Raw genomic sequence first — 12,600 nt, forward strand, 5'->3', positions numbered from 1 at the left:
GTATGTTATGAACATAAAATCATTTTAAGTAAAAACAAGTATGAAATTCTTAGATGACCATTATTCCAAGTACTTAAAGAAGGATGATATTGAGTTGCTACTTAAATTTACATATGATGTAAGAAATATTGCATTCTTAAAGGAGAATAAAGGCCTGATGTGCTGCGATTCATGGGGTCACATGGAGTCGGAAACAACTGAGCGACAGAACTGAACTGAAAGAGAATAAACAGTCGAAGTTTAATCATAATGATGAAAGACCTTATTATGAAAATGAAGGCATAAAATAATAATACTAAGTAGAAAAGAAAGTCCTAGGTACTGCATACATTTAAGAAGATACTACACAATCTCTTGGGATACATCCTTTCATGTTTTGATTATATGATAATGCCAAGAATATAAGCTAAGGAAAATTAGCAACTCTCATAACCAAAAATTATATACTGATAAAGTTTGTATCACTTATTTTTTCATTTCAAAACATAAACTAAATTTATTAAAATGTGTTTTTAAGGTCATGTATATAATTAACAATGCCCTGAGAATGTTTGTAATCAGGTATTATATTTAGTCTCATCTTCTTCTTTAAAGTAATTGAGCAAACATTCCCAATAACCATTCTATAATCAACTCATTAAAATTTACTTTAGTTTTTGATAGGTCATGCATCATCTAAGCTTTTAATTAATTTTAATGTCACTTGGTTTAGAAAGGTGTAACACACATTATCTCATCTTATCTACTAATTTGTGGTGAGACTATCTACATGGGTCTCTGCTCAACAAGATTATGAAAATATTTTTTAAAAAATAATAACAGGAATAGAGACATAAATAGAGATAAAGTGTGTTTGCTTAATAATTATCATCTGTGGTAGCATTTCTAACAGTAGGGTTTAAATAACTTGAAATCACGTAACACCATTGCCATTTGGTAATATTTTTCAAATCACTGCTAAGTTCCACTGTATTTTAGCCTTTCTAGCATGAAACTTCTGTCCTTTATTGAGCCCATCTAAGCATGAAATGTTCCCTTGGTATCTTTAATTTTCTTGAAAAGATCTCTAATCTTTCCCATGCTACTGGTTTCCTCTATTTCTTTGCATTGATCACTGATGAAGGCTTTATCTCTCCTTGCTATTCTTAGGAACTCTTCATTCAGATGCTTATATCTTTTCTTTTCTTCTTTGCTTTTTGCTTCTCTTCTTTGCACAGATATTTGGAAGGACTCCCCAGACAGCCATTTCGCTTTTTTTCATTTCTTTTTCTTGGGGATGGTCTTGATCCCTGTCTCCTGTACAATGTCACAAACCTCCAACCATAGTTCATCAGGCATTCTGTCTATCAGGTCTAGTCCCTTAAATCTATTTCTCACTCCTACTATATAATAGTAAGGGATTTGATTTAGGTCATACCTGAATGGTCTAGTGGTTTTCCCTACTTTCTTCAATTTAAGTCTGAATTTGGCAATAAGGAGTTCATGATCAGAGCCACAGTCAGCTCCTGGTCTTGTTTTTGCTGACTGTATAGAGCTTCTCCATTGTTGGCTGCAAAGAATATAATCAATCTCATTTTGCTGTTGACCATCTGGTGATGTCCATGTGGAGTCTTCTCTTGTGTTGTTGGAAGAGGGTGTTTGCTATGACCAGTGCATTTTCTTGGCAAAACTCTATGAACCTCTGCCCTGCTTCATTTTGTATTCCAAGGCCAAATTTGCCTGTTACCCAGGTGTTTCTTGGCTTCCTACTATTACATTCCAGTCTCCAATAATGAAAAGGACATTTTTGGGGATGTTAGTTCTAAAAGGTTTTGTAGGTCTTCATAGAACCATTCAACTTCAGATTCTTCAGCATTACCAGTCAGGGCAGGGAACATTTCATGCAAAGATGGGATCAATAACGGACAGAAATGATATGGACCTAACAGAAGCAGAAGGTATTAAGAACAGGTAGCAAGAATACACAGAAGAACCGTACAAAAAAGATCTTCATGACCCAGATAATCATGATGGTCTGATCACTCACCTAAGCTAGACATCCTGGAATGTGAAGTTAAGTGGGCCTTAGGAAGCATCACTATGAACAAAGCTAGTGGAGGTGATGGAATACTAGTTGAGCTATTTCAAATCCTAAAACATGATGCTGTGAAAGTGCTGCACTCAATATGCCAGCAAATTTGGAAAACTCAGCAGTGGCTACAGCACTGGAAAAGGTCAATTTTCATTCGAATCCCAAAGAAAGGCAATGCCAAAGAATGCTCAAACTACCACAGAATTGCACTCATCTCACACGCTAGTAAAGCAATGCTCAAAATTCTCCAAGACAGGCTTCAACAGTACGTGAACCATGAACTTCCAGATGTTCAAGCTGGTTTTAGGAAAGGCAGATGAACCAGGGATTAAATTGGCAATATCTGCTGGATAATTGAAAAAGCAAAAGAGTTCCAGAAAAATATCTATTTCTGCTTTATTGACTATGGCAAAGCTTTTGACTGTGTGGATCACTAAACTGTGGAAAATTCTGAAAGAGATGGGAATACCAGACCACCTGACCTGGCTCTTGAGAAACCTGTAAGCAGGTCAGGAAGCAACAGTTAGAACTGAACATGGAACAATAGACTGGTTCCAAATAGGAAAAAGAGTTCGTCAAAGCTGTATATTGTCACCCTGCTTATTTAAGTTATGTGAAGAGTACATCATGAGAAATGCTGGGCTGGATGAAGCACAAGCTGAAATCAAGATTTTGGGGAGAAATATGAATAAACTCGATATGCAGATGACATCACACTTAAGGCACAAAGTGAAGAAGAACTAAAGAGCCTTTTGATGAAATGAAAAAGAGAGTGGAAAAGTTGGCTTAAAGCTCAACATTCAGAAAACTAAGATCATGGCATCTAGTCCCATCACTTCAGGGTAAATATATGGGGTGACAGTGGAAACTGGCTGACTTTATTTTTGGGGGCTCCAAAATCACTGCAGATGGTGATTGCAGCCATGAAATTAAAAGATGCTTGCACTTTGGAAGAAAATTTATGACCAATCTGGACAGCATATTAAAAAGCAGAGACATTACTTTGCCAACAAAGGTCTGTCCAGTCAAAGCTATGATTCTTCCAGTAGTCATGTATGGATGTGAGAGTTGGACTATAAAGAAAGCTGAGCAGATAAGAATTGATGCTTTGGAACTGTGGTGTTGGAGAAGACTCTTGAGAGGCCCTTGAACCTCAAGGTGATCCAACCAGTCCATTCTAAAGGAGATCATTCCTGGGTGTTCATTGGAAGGACTGATGTTGAAGCTGAAGCTCCAATACTTTGGCCACCTGATGTGAAGAGCTGACTCATTTGAAAAGACCCTGTTGCTGGGAAAGATTGAGGGTGAGAGGAGAACGGGACGACAGAGGATGAGATGGCTGGATGGCATCACCAAGTCAATGGACATGAGTTTGAGTAAACTCCAAGACTTGGCAATGGACAGGGAAGCCTAGCGTGCTGTAGTCCATGGTGTCGCAAAGAGTTAGACACAACTGAGTGACTGAACTGAACTGAACTGAAGCATGAAATTGAAAAGGGGTTTATTTCTTGTGACTCTTCCATGATTTTACAATATAACTTTTGGCCTTTTTTTTTTTTCTTTATTTATCAGTGGTCCTGGCCTAATGAAATTTGCTTTTATTTTTCCTGTGTGTGTGTGTGTGTGTACCTTCTTCCCTGTGGCATCCATACTTCAAAATGACAAGCACAGTTCTGAAATATGCTTTCACCTTTGGGCCATACTAATATAAAACAGCTAAAACCTATCTGTCGGCCACCTTGCCCTTAAATCTAAGTCAGTTATTCTCATATGTGAGCAAAGCTAATGGGCATGGAGGTCAGCATTGTTTCTATGATAGATAGGTTTACTATGGTTCCTTTTGCTTCAGGTATGCTTGATCTTTATAATTTCTAGAATTAGCTTGTAAATTAATTTTTGACCATGGGGAAACTTCCTCGTTTTATGTTAACTCTCATTGTCTTCCTGAAAGGAAATACTTAAGTTTTCTATATTTAGTAGAAGTTGTATTAATATGATGTTAATGTTATTATTTTTATCAAAGAAACATTTTATATATAGATACTGATATACCTACATCAATTGTTTTTTAACTTTTTGACAAGCCCTGTGAATGGACAAAATTTAACAAGTTGTTGGAAAATTAGACTGTTGGAATGCCCACACAGATGTGTAACTAGTTATAGAACATTTTTGTCTTTTTTTTTTTTTTTTAATTTCAGTTCAGTCAGTTCAGTTACTCAGTCGTGTCTGACTCTTTGCGACCCCATGGACTGAAGCACACTAGGCCTCCCTGTCAATTACCAACTCCTGGAGTTTACTCAAACTCATGTCTACGGACTTGGTGATGCTATCCAGCCATCTCATCGTCTGTCATCCCCTTCTCCTCCTGCCTTCAATCTTTTCCAGCATCAGGGTCTTTTCCAAGGAGTCAGTTCTTCCCATCAGGTCAAGTACTGGAGTTTCAGCTTTAGCATCAGTGCTTCCAATGAACACCCAGGTTTGATCTTTAGGATGGACTGGTTGCATCTCCTTACTGTCCAAGGGACTCTCAAGAGGCTTCTCCAACACCACGGTTCAAAAGCATCAATCCTTTGGTGCTCAGCTTTCTTTAAAATCCAACTCTCACATACATACATGAGCACTGGAAAAACCATAGCCTTGATTAGATGGACCTTTGTTAACAAAATAATGTTGCTTTTTAATATGCTGTCTAGTTTGGTCATGACTTTTCTTCCAAAGCACAAGCATCTTTTTACTCATGGCTGAAGTCACCATCCGCAGTGATTTTGGAGCCCACAAATTAAGAGTCTGTCAGTGTTTCCACTGTCTCCCCATCTATTTGCCATGAAGTAATGGGACCAGATGACATGATCTTTGTTTTCTGAATATGACCATCAAGCTAACTTTTTCCCTCTACTCTTCCATCAAGAGGCACTTTAGTTCTTTGCTTTCTTCCATAAGTGTGGTGTCATCTGCATATCTGAAGTTATTGATATTTCTCCTGGCAATTTTGATTCCAGCTTGTACTTTATCCAGCCCAGTGTTTCTCTTGATGTACTCTTCATATAACTTAAATAGGCAGGGTGACAGTATACAGCCTTGACATACTCCTTTTTCTATTTGGAACCACTGTGTTTGTTGTTCCATGCCCAGTTCTAACTGTTGCTTCCTGACCTGCATACAGACTTCTCAAGAGGCAGGGCAGGTGGTCTGGTATTCCCATCTCTTTCAGAATTTTCCCGAGTTTGTTGTGATCCACATAGTCAAAGGATTTGGTGTAGTCAATAAAGCAGAAGAAGATGCTTTTTGGAACTCTCTAGCTTTTTCAATGATCCATTGGATGTTGGCAGTTTTATCTCAGGTTCCTTTATCTTTTCTAAAACCAGATTGAACATCTGGAAGTTCATGGTTCTCATACTTCAACAAAGCCTGGCTTGGAGAATTTTGAGCATTACTTTACTAGCGTGTGAGATTAGTGCAATTGTACGGTAATTTGAGCATTCTTTTGCAATGCCTTTCTTAGGGATTGGAATGAAAACTGACCTTTTCCAGTGCTGCGGCCACGGCTGAGGTTTCCAAATTTCCTGGCATATTGAGTGCATCACTTTCCCAGCATCATCTTTGAGGATTTGAAATAGCTCACCTGGAATTCCATCATCTCCACTAGCTTTGTTCATAGTGATGCTTCCTAAAGCCCACTTGACTTCACATTCCAGGATGTCTGGCTCTAGGTGAGTGATCACACCATCGTGATTACCTGGGTTGTGAAGATCTTTTTTGTACAGTTCTGTGTTCTTGCCACCCCTTCTTAATATCTTCTGCTTCTGTTAGGTCCATGCCACTTCTGTCCTTTATTGTGCCCATCTTTGCATTAAATGTTCCCTTGGTATCTCTAATTTTCTTGAAGAGATCACTAGACTTTCCCATTCTATTGTTTTCCTCTATTTCTTTGCTCTGATCTCTGAGGAAGTCTTTCTTATCTCTCCTTGCTATTCTTTGGAACTCTGCATTCAAATGGGTATATCTTTCCTTTTCTCCTTTGCCTTTTGCTTCTCTTCTTTTCACAGCTATTTGTAGGGCCTCCTCAGACAACCATTTTGCCTTTTTGCATTTCTTTTTAATTTCACATTCCATTAAATATTAAATGATAATAATAAAACTTTAAAATGATCATAAATGGGTTTGTAAATGCAAATGAAAATGTATTGATTAAATTTCTTGTTAATTCCAAAAAGAAATCCAGCACTTATTTGGCAACATCTTCATGTTCATGATTTAATAGTATGTATCTTAACTCTCTAGGTTAGGGCCATGGTTCCATAGAAGAAGCCCAAAAAAGATATGCTTGTGAATTCAGATTTAGTGAAAATTTTTGCTTAACTTCATTTAACATTAGTACCTCTTCTTTTCAAATAATTTTGAAAGTGTTCACTATTTCAAAATGCATTTTTAGATAGAAAAAATATATACTGGATATCTCAAGCATCTTTCCTTAGAAACTTCTAGTATTCCTATAAAGCTCACATTCAGCTATCATTATTTAAATTAAGACTTCTTGATAGTATGTTAGTTTCTCTTTGTTTGAATTCATATATACTTCAAATATACTTTAAATTCTTTACATAGAAACAAGACTATATGAGCAAACGAGGTATAAACTGTCAAAGAAAATTAGGGGAAAAAGATAAAACAAATTTCTAACTTTACTGCAAAATTAATTTTGAAACAAAATAAATTTTAATCTTATATAGAACATAGATATATTAAACAATTAAAATTAGATTCTGGCAGGAATTCGCTTGCTGTCAGTGGTCAGGACTCAGACTTTGCACTGGGTTCAATAGATCAAGGGGAACCTACAACCCCACATGCTGTGCAGTGATGCCAAAATAAAGAGCAGGGTCCAATAGCATAATGGATAACACATCTGACTATGCATCAAAATAAATAAATTAAATTAAAATAGCGTAAATTTAGATTCTGGCATATCACCTTTTATATGTTATCTAGAAAATAAAATTTTATTGCAGATCTTCCTAAACTTATGTAAAAATATGTAGTACAACCAGAAGTAATGCTTGGAATGGCATAGACTAAAACACAAAGCAGGCTTTTTAAAAGAACTAAATGCTTGGCTTAATCTTGCATAATCTAAATCTCGTGCAGTGTTAGACAGACATCTCAGTCTGCTTTTATAGCAGTAAAGCTGCATCATTTTACAAAAGTCAAACATCAAATGATGATCCTATTTTAAAAAACCAATCACCTCATAAGCTGCAAAACGGATACAATTGATTATTGATAATGATTTTATTCCTATTTGAAAATAGACTCAAGTTTATTACCCTATGTTAATGTGCCAGGGTCAAACAGGCTTAGGTAATTTCACTGTGAGTATTTTATCCCTGAGTTATTTAACTTGTCTCTGCCTCCCTACACACTAATGTTAGAGGTTAATAGCAATGTTCTATTTTATCCAGTGCTTTACTTCACTTAAAACAATGATGCATGACTTTCATTAAAAAATAAAGTAAAAGGAAGTACAGAAAAAATTACCATTTGAATTCAGGGCAAAATAACCTTACCCAAAACGAATACATTAGTGGTGAGAATCTACCTCAAGTTTAGCTAGGTGTACAACATAGTTGTAAAATAAACTATATTTTGAATTTTATCATATGAAAGCAGATAGAAAATCAATTACAGTATTTCCAATGTATTGAGCCCTAGTATTGCTTCGAATACATGAATATCAAAAATATCAAGTAGATAAAACATTTTCTATTGCCACAGTATATTTATTGTGGAGGTGTGTTTTTACAATTCTCATAAAATACATTGCTAAATAGAATGTTTGGTAGAATGATACTGAGATAAAAGTGTTACTGAAAAACAAATAACAGATATTAGCACATAAATATGAACTCTAGAAAAATGGTATCAGTTCAGTTCAGTTCAGTCGCTCAGTGTGTCTGACTCTTTGCAACCCCATGAATTGCAGCACGCCAGGCCTCCCTGTCCATCACCAACTCCCGGAGTTCACTCAGACTCACGTCCATCCAGTCGGTGATGCCATCCACCCATCTCATCCTCTCTCGTCCCCTTTTCCTCCTGCCCCCAATCCCTCCCAGCATTCGTTTCTTTTCCATTGAGTCAACTCTTCACATCAGGTGACCAAAGTACTGGAGTTTCAGCTTTAACATCTTTCCTTCCAAAGAACACTCAGGGCTGATCTCCTTTAGAATGGACTGGTTGGATCTCCTTGCAGTCCAAGGGACTCTCGAGAGTCTTCTCCAACACCACAGTTCAAAAGCATCAATTCTTCGGTGCTCAGCTTTCTTCACAGTCCAACTCTCATATCCATACATGACCACAGGAAAAACCATAGCCTTGACTAGACAGACCTTTGTTGGCAAAGTAGTGTCTCTGCTTTTTAATATGCTGTCTAGGTTGGTCATAACTTTCCTTCCAAGGAGTAAGCGTCTTCTAATTTCATGGCTGCAATCACCATCTGTAGTGATTTTGGAGCCCAGAAAAATAAAGTCTGACACTGTTTCCATTGTTTCCCCATCTATTTTCCATGAAGTGATGGGACCAGATGCCATGATCTTCGTCTTCCGAATGTTGAGCAGAAAAATGGTATAGATTATCTAATTGCAAAGCAAAGGTAGACACACAAACATAGAGAACTAATGTATGAATAGCAAGAGGGGGTTTAGATGAATTAGAAAATTGGGATTAACACATAAACAATATTGATACCCTGTTCAATTCAGCTCAGTTCAGTCACTGAGTGATGTCCAACTCTTTGTGACCCCATGGACTGAAGCACACTAGGCCTCCCTGTCCATCACTAACTCCCAGAGTTTACTCAATCTCATGTCCATTGAGTCGGTGATGCCATCCAACTATCTCATCCTCTGTTGTCCCCTTCTCCTCTTGCCTTTAATCTTTCCCAGCATCAGGGTCTTTTCAAATGAGTCAGTTCTTCACATCAGGTGGCCAAAGTATTGGAATTTCAGCTTTAACATCAGTCCTTCCAATGAACATTCAGGACTGATTTCTTTTAAGATGGACTTATGGGAAATCCTTGCAGTCCAGGGGACTTTCAAGTCTTCTCGAACACCACAGTTCAAAAGCGTCAATTCTTTGGTGCTCAGCTTTCTTTATAGTCTAATTGTCACATCCATATATGACTACTGGAAAAACTATAGCCTTGACTAGACAGACTTTTGTTGGCAAAATAATGTCTCTGCTTTTTAATATGCGGTCTAGGTTGGTCATAACTTTTCTTCCAAGGAGAAAGTGTCTTTTAATTTCATGGCTGCAGTCAACATATGCAGTGATTTCGGAGCCCAAGAAAATAATTTCTCTCTCTGTTTCCATTGTTTCCCCATCTATTTGCTATGAAGTGATGGGACCAGATGACATGAACTTAGTTTTCTGAATGATGAATTTTAAACCAATTTTTTCATCTCCTCTTTTACTTTCATCAAGAGGCTCTTTAGTTCTTCTTCACTTTCTACCATAAGGGTGGTGTCATTTTCATATCTGAGATTATTCATATTTCTCAAGGCAATCTTGATTCCAGTTTGTGCTTCATCCAGTTTATCATTTCTCATGATGTACTCTGCATATAAGTTAAATAAGCAGGGAGACAAGGGGCTTACAGGCTTAATGCACTCCTTTCCTGATTTGGAACCAATCTGTTGCTCCATGTCCAGTTCTAACTGTTGCTTCTTGATGTCCATACAGATTTCTCAGGAGGCAGGTAATGTTGTCTGGTATTCCCATGTCTTTAAGAATTTTCCAGATTTTGTTGTGATCCACACAGTAAAATACTTTGGCATAGTCAATAAAACAGAAGTAGATGCTTTTCTGGAACTCTCTAGCTTTTTCGATGATCCAACAGATGTTGGCAATTTGATGTCTGGTTCCTCTGCCTTTTCCAAATCCAGCTTGAACATCTGGAAGTTCATGGTTCATGTATAGTTGAAGCCTGACTTGGGGAATTTTGAGCATTTCTTTGCTAGTGTGTGAGATGAGTGCAAATGGGCAGTAGTTTGAGCATTCTTTGGAATTGGCTTTCTTTGGGATTGGAATGAAAATTGACCTTTTCCAGTGCAGTGGCCACGGCTGAGGTTTCCAAATTTCCTGGCATATTGAGTGCATCACTTTCCCAGCATCATCTTTGAGGATTTGAAATAGCTCGCCTGGAATTCCATCATCTCCATTAGCTTTGTTCGTAGTGATGCTTTCTAAAGCCCACTAGACTTCACATTCCAGGATGTCTGGCTCTAGGTTGGTGATCACACCATCATGATTACCTGGGTTGTAAAGATCTTTTTTGTACAGTTCTTCTGTGTTCTTGCCACCTCTTCTAATATCATCTGCTTCTGTTAGGTCCATGCCATTTCTGTTCTTTATTGTGCCCATCTGTGCATTAAATGTTCCCTTGGTGTCTCTAATTTTCTTGAAGAGATGACTAGACTTTCCCATTCTATTGTTTTCCTCTATTTCTTTGCACTGATCCCTGAAGAAGGCTTTCTTATCTCTCCTTGCTATTCTTTGGAACTCTGCATTCAGATGGGTGTATCTTTCTTTTCTCCTTTGCCTTTTGCTTCTCTTCTTTTCACAGCTACTTGTAGGGCCTCCTCAGACAACCATTTTGCCTTTTCCCATTTCTTTTTCTTGGGAGTCATCTTGTCACTGTCTCTTGTAAAATGTCACGAACCCACCATAGTTCACCAGGCACTCTTTCAAAATATATTATTCAAAATAGTATTTTGAATATATTTCTCACTTCCACTGTATAATCGTAAAAGACTGATTTAGGTCATACCTGAATTGTCTCGTGGATTTCCTACTTTCTTCAATTTAAGTCTGAATTTGGCAATAAGGAGTTCATGATCTGAGTCACAGTCAAATCTTGTTTTTGCTGACTGTATAGAACTTATCCATCATTGGCTGCAAAGAATGTAATCAGTCTGATATCGGTATTGGCTTTCTGGTGATGTCCATATGTAGAGTCTTCTCTTGTGTTGGTAGAAGAGGGTGTTTGCTATGACCAGTGCATTTTCTTGGCAAAATTCTGTTAGCCTTTGCCCTGCTTCATTCTGTACTCCAAAGCCAAATTTGCCTGTTACTCCAGATATCTCTTGACTTCCTACTTTTGCATTCCAGTCCCCTATAATGAAAAGGACTTTGTGTGTGTGTGTGTGTTAGTTCTAGAAGATCTTTTAGGTCTTCATAAAACCATTCAACGTCATCTTATTCAACCTACTGATCTGGACATAGACTTGGATTACTGTGATATTGAATGATTTGCCTTGGTAATGAACAGAGATCATTTTGTCATTTTTGAGATTGCATCCAAGTACTGCATTTCATACTCTTTTGTTAACTATGATGGGTACTCTATTTCTTCTAAGGAATTCTTGCACACAGTAGTAGATATAATGATCATCTGAGTTAAATTCACCCATTCCAGTCCATTTTAGTTCGCTAATTCCTACAATGTCTATATTCATTCTTGTCATCTCCTGTTTGACCACTCCCAGTTTGCCTTCATTCATGAACCTGACATCCCAGGTCTCTATGCAATATTGCTCTTACAGCATTGGACTTTGCTTCCATCACCAGTCACATCCACAACTGGGAGTTATTTTTGCCTTTGCTCCATCTCTTCATTCTTTCTGGAGTTATTTATACTCTGTATAATTAGGATTTTGAGGTAAGTTGTTACTGTTGTTCAATATCTAAGTATATCCAACTTTTTGTGACCTGTAGCACTCCAGGCTCCTCTGTCCTCTACTAACTCCTAGCATTTGCTCAGATTTATGTCCATTTAGTCAGTGATGCTATCTAACCATCTCATCCTTTGCCACTCCCTTTTCCTTTGCCTTCAGTCTTTTCCAGCATCAGGTTCTTTTCCAATGAGTCAGTTCTTTGCATCATGTGGTTAAAGTATTAGAGCTTTAGCTTCAACATGAGTCCTTCCAATGAATATTTAGGGTTGATTTCCTTTAGGATTGACTGATTTGATCGCCTTGTTTTCTCCAGCACCACAATTTGAAAGCATCAGTTCTTTGGTGCTCAGATGTCTTTATGGTCATGCTCTCACATCCGTACATGACTACTGGGAAAATGATAGCTTTGAGCATACAGACCCTTGTCGTCAAAGTGATGGCTCTGCTTTTTCTATCTATATTTGTCAGAGCTGTCTTTCCAAGGAGCAATGTCCTTTAATTTCATCACTGCTGTCACGGTCCACAGTGAATTTGGAGCCCAAGAAAATAAATCTGTCCCTGTTTCCACTTTTTTCCCCAATCTAATTGCTTGGACTACAAGGAGATCCAACCAGTCCATCCTAAAGGAGATCAGTCCTGGGTGTTCATTGGAAGAACCGATGTTGAAGCTGAAACTCCAGTACTTTGGCCACCTGATGCAAAAAGCTGACTCATTTGAAAAGACCCTGATGCTGGGAAAGATTGAGGGCAGGAGGAGAAGGGGATGACAGAGGATGAGATGGTTAGATGGCATCACCG

The sequence above is a fragment of the Bubalus kerabau genome, chromosome 1, assembly GCF_029407905.1.
Source record: "Bubalus kerabau isolate K-KA32 ecotype Philippines breed swamp buffalo chromosome 1, PCC_UOA_SB_1v2, whole genome shotgun sequence".
In the NCBI taxonomy this organism is placed as follows: domain Eukaryota; kingdom Metazoa; phylum Chordata; class Mammalia; order Artiodactyla; family Bovidae; genus Bubalus; species Bubalus kerabau.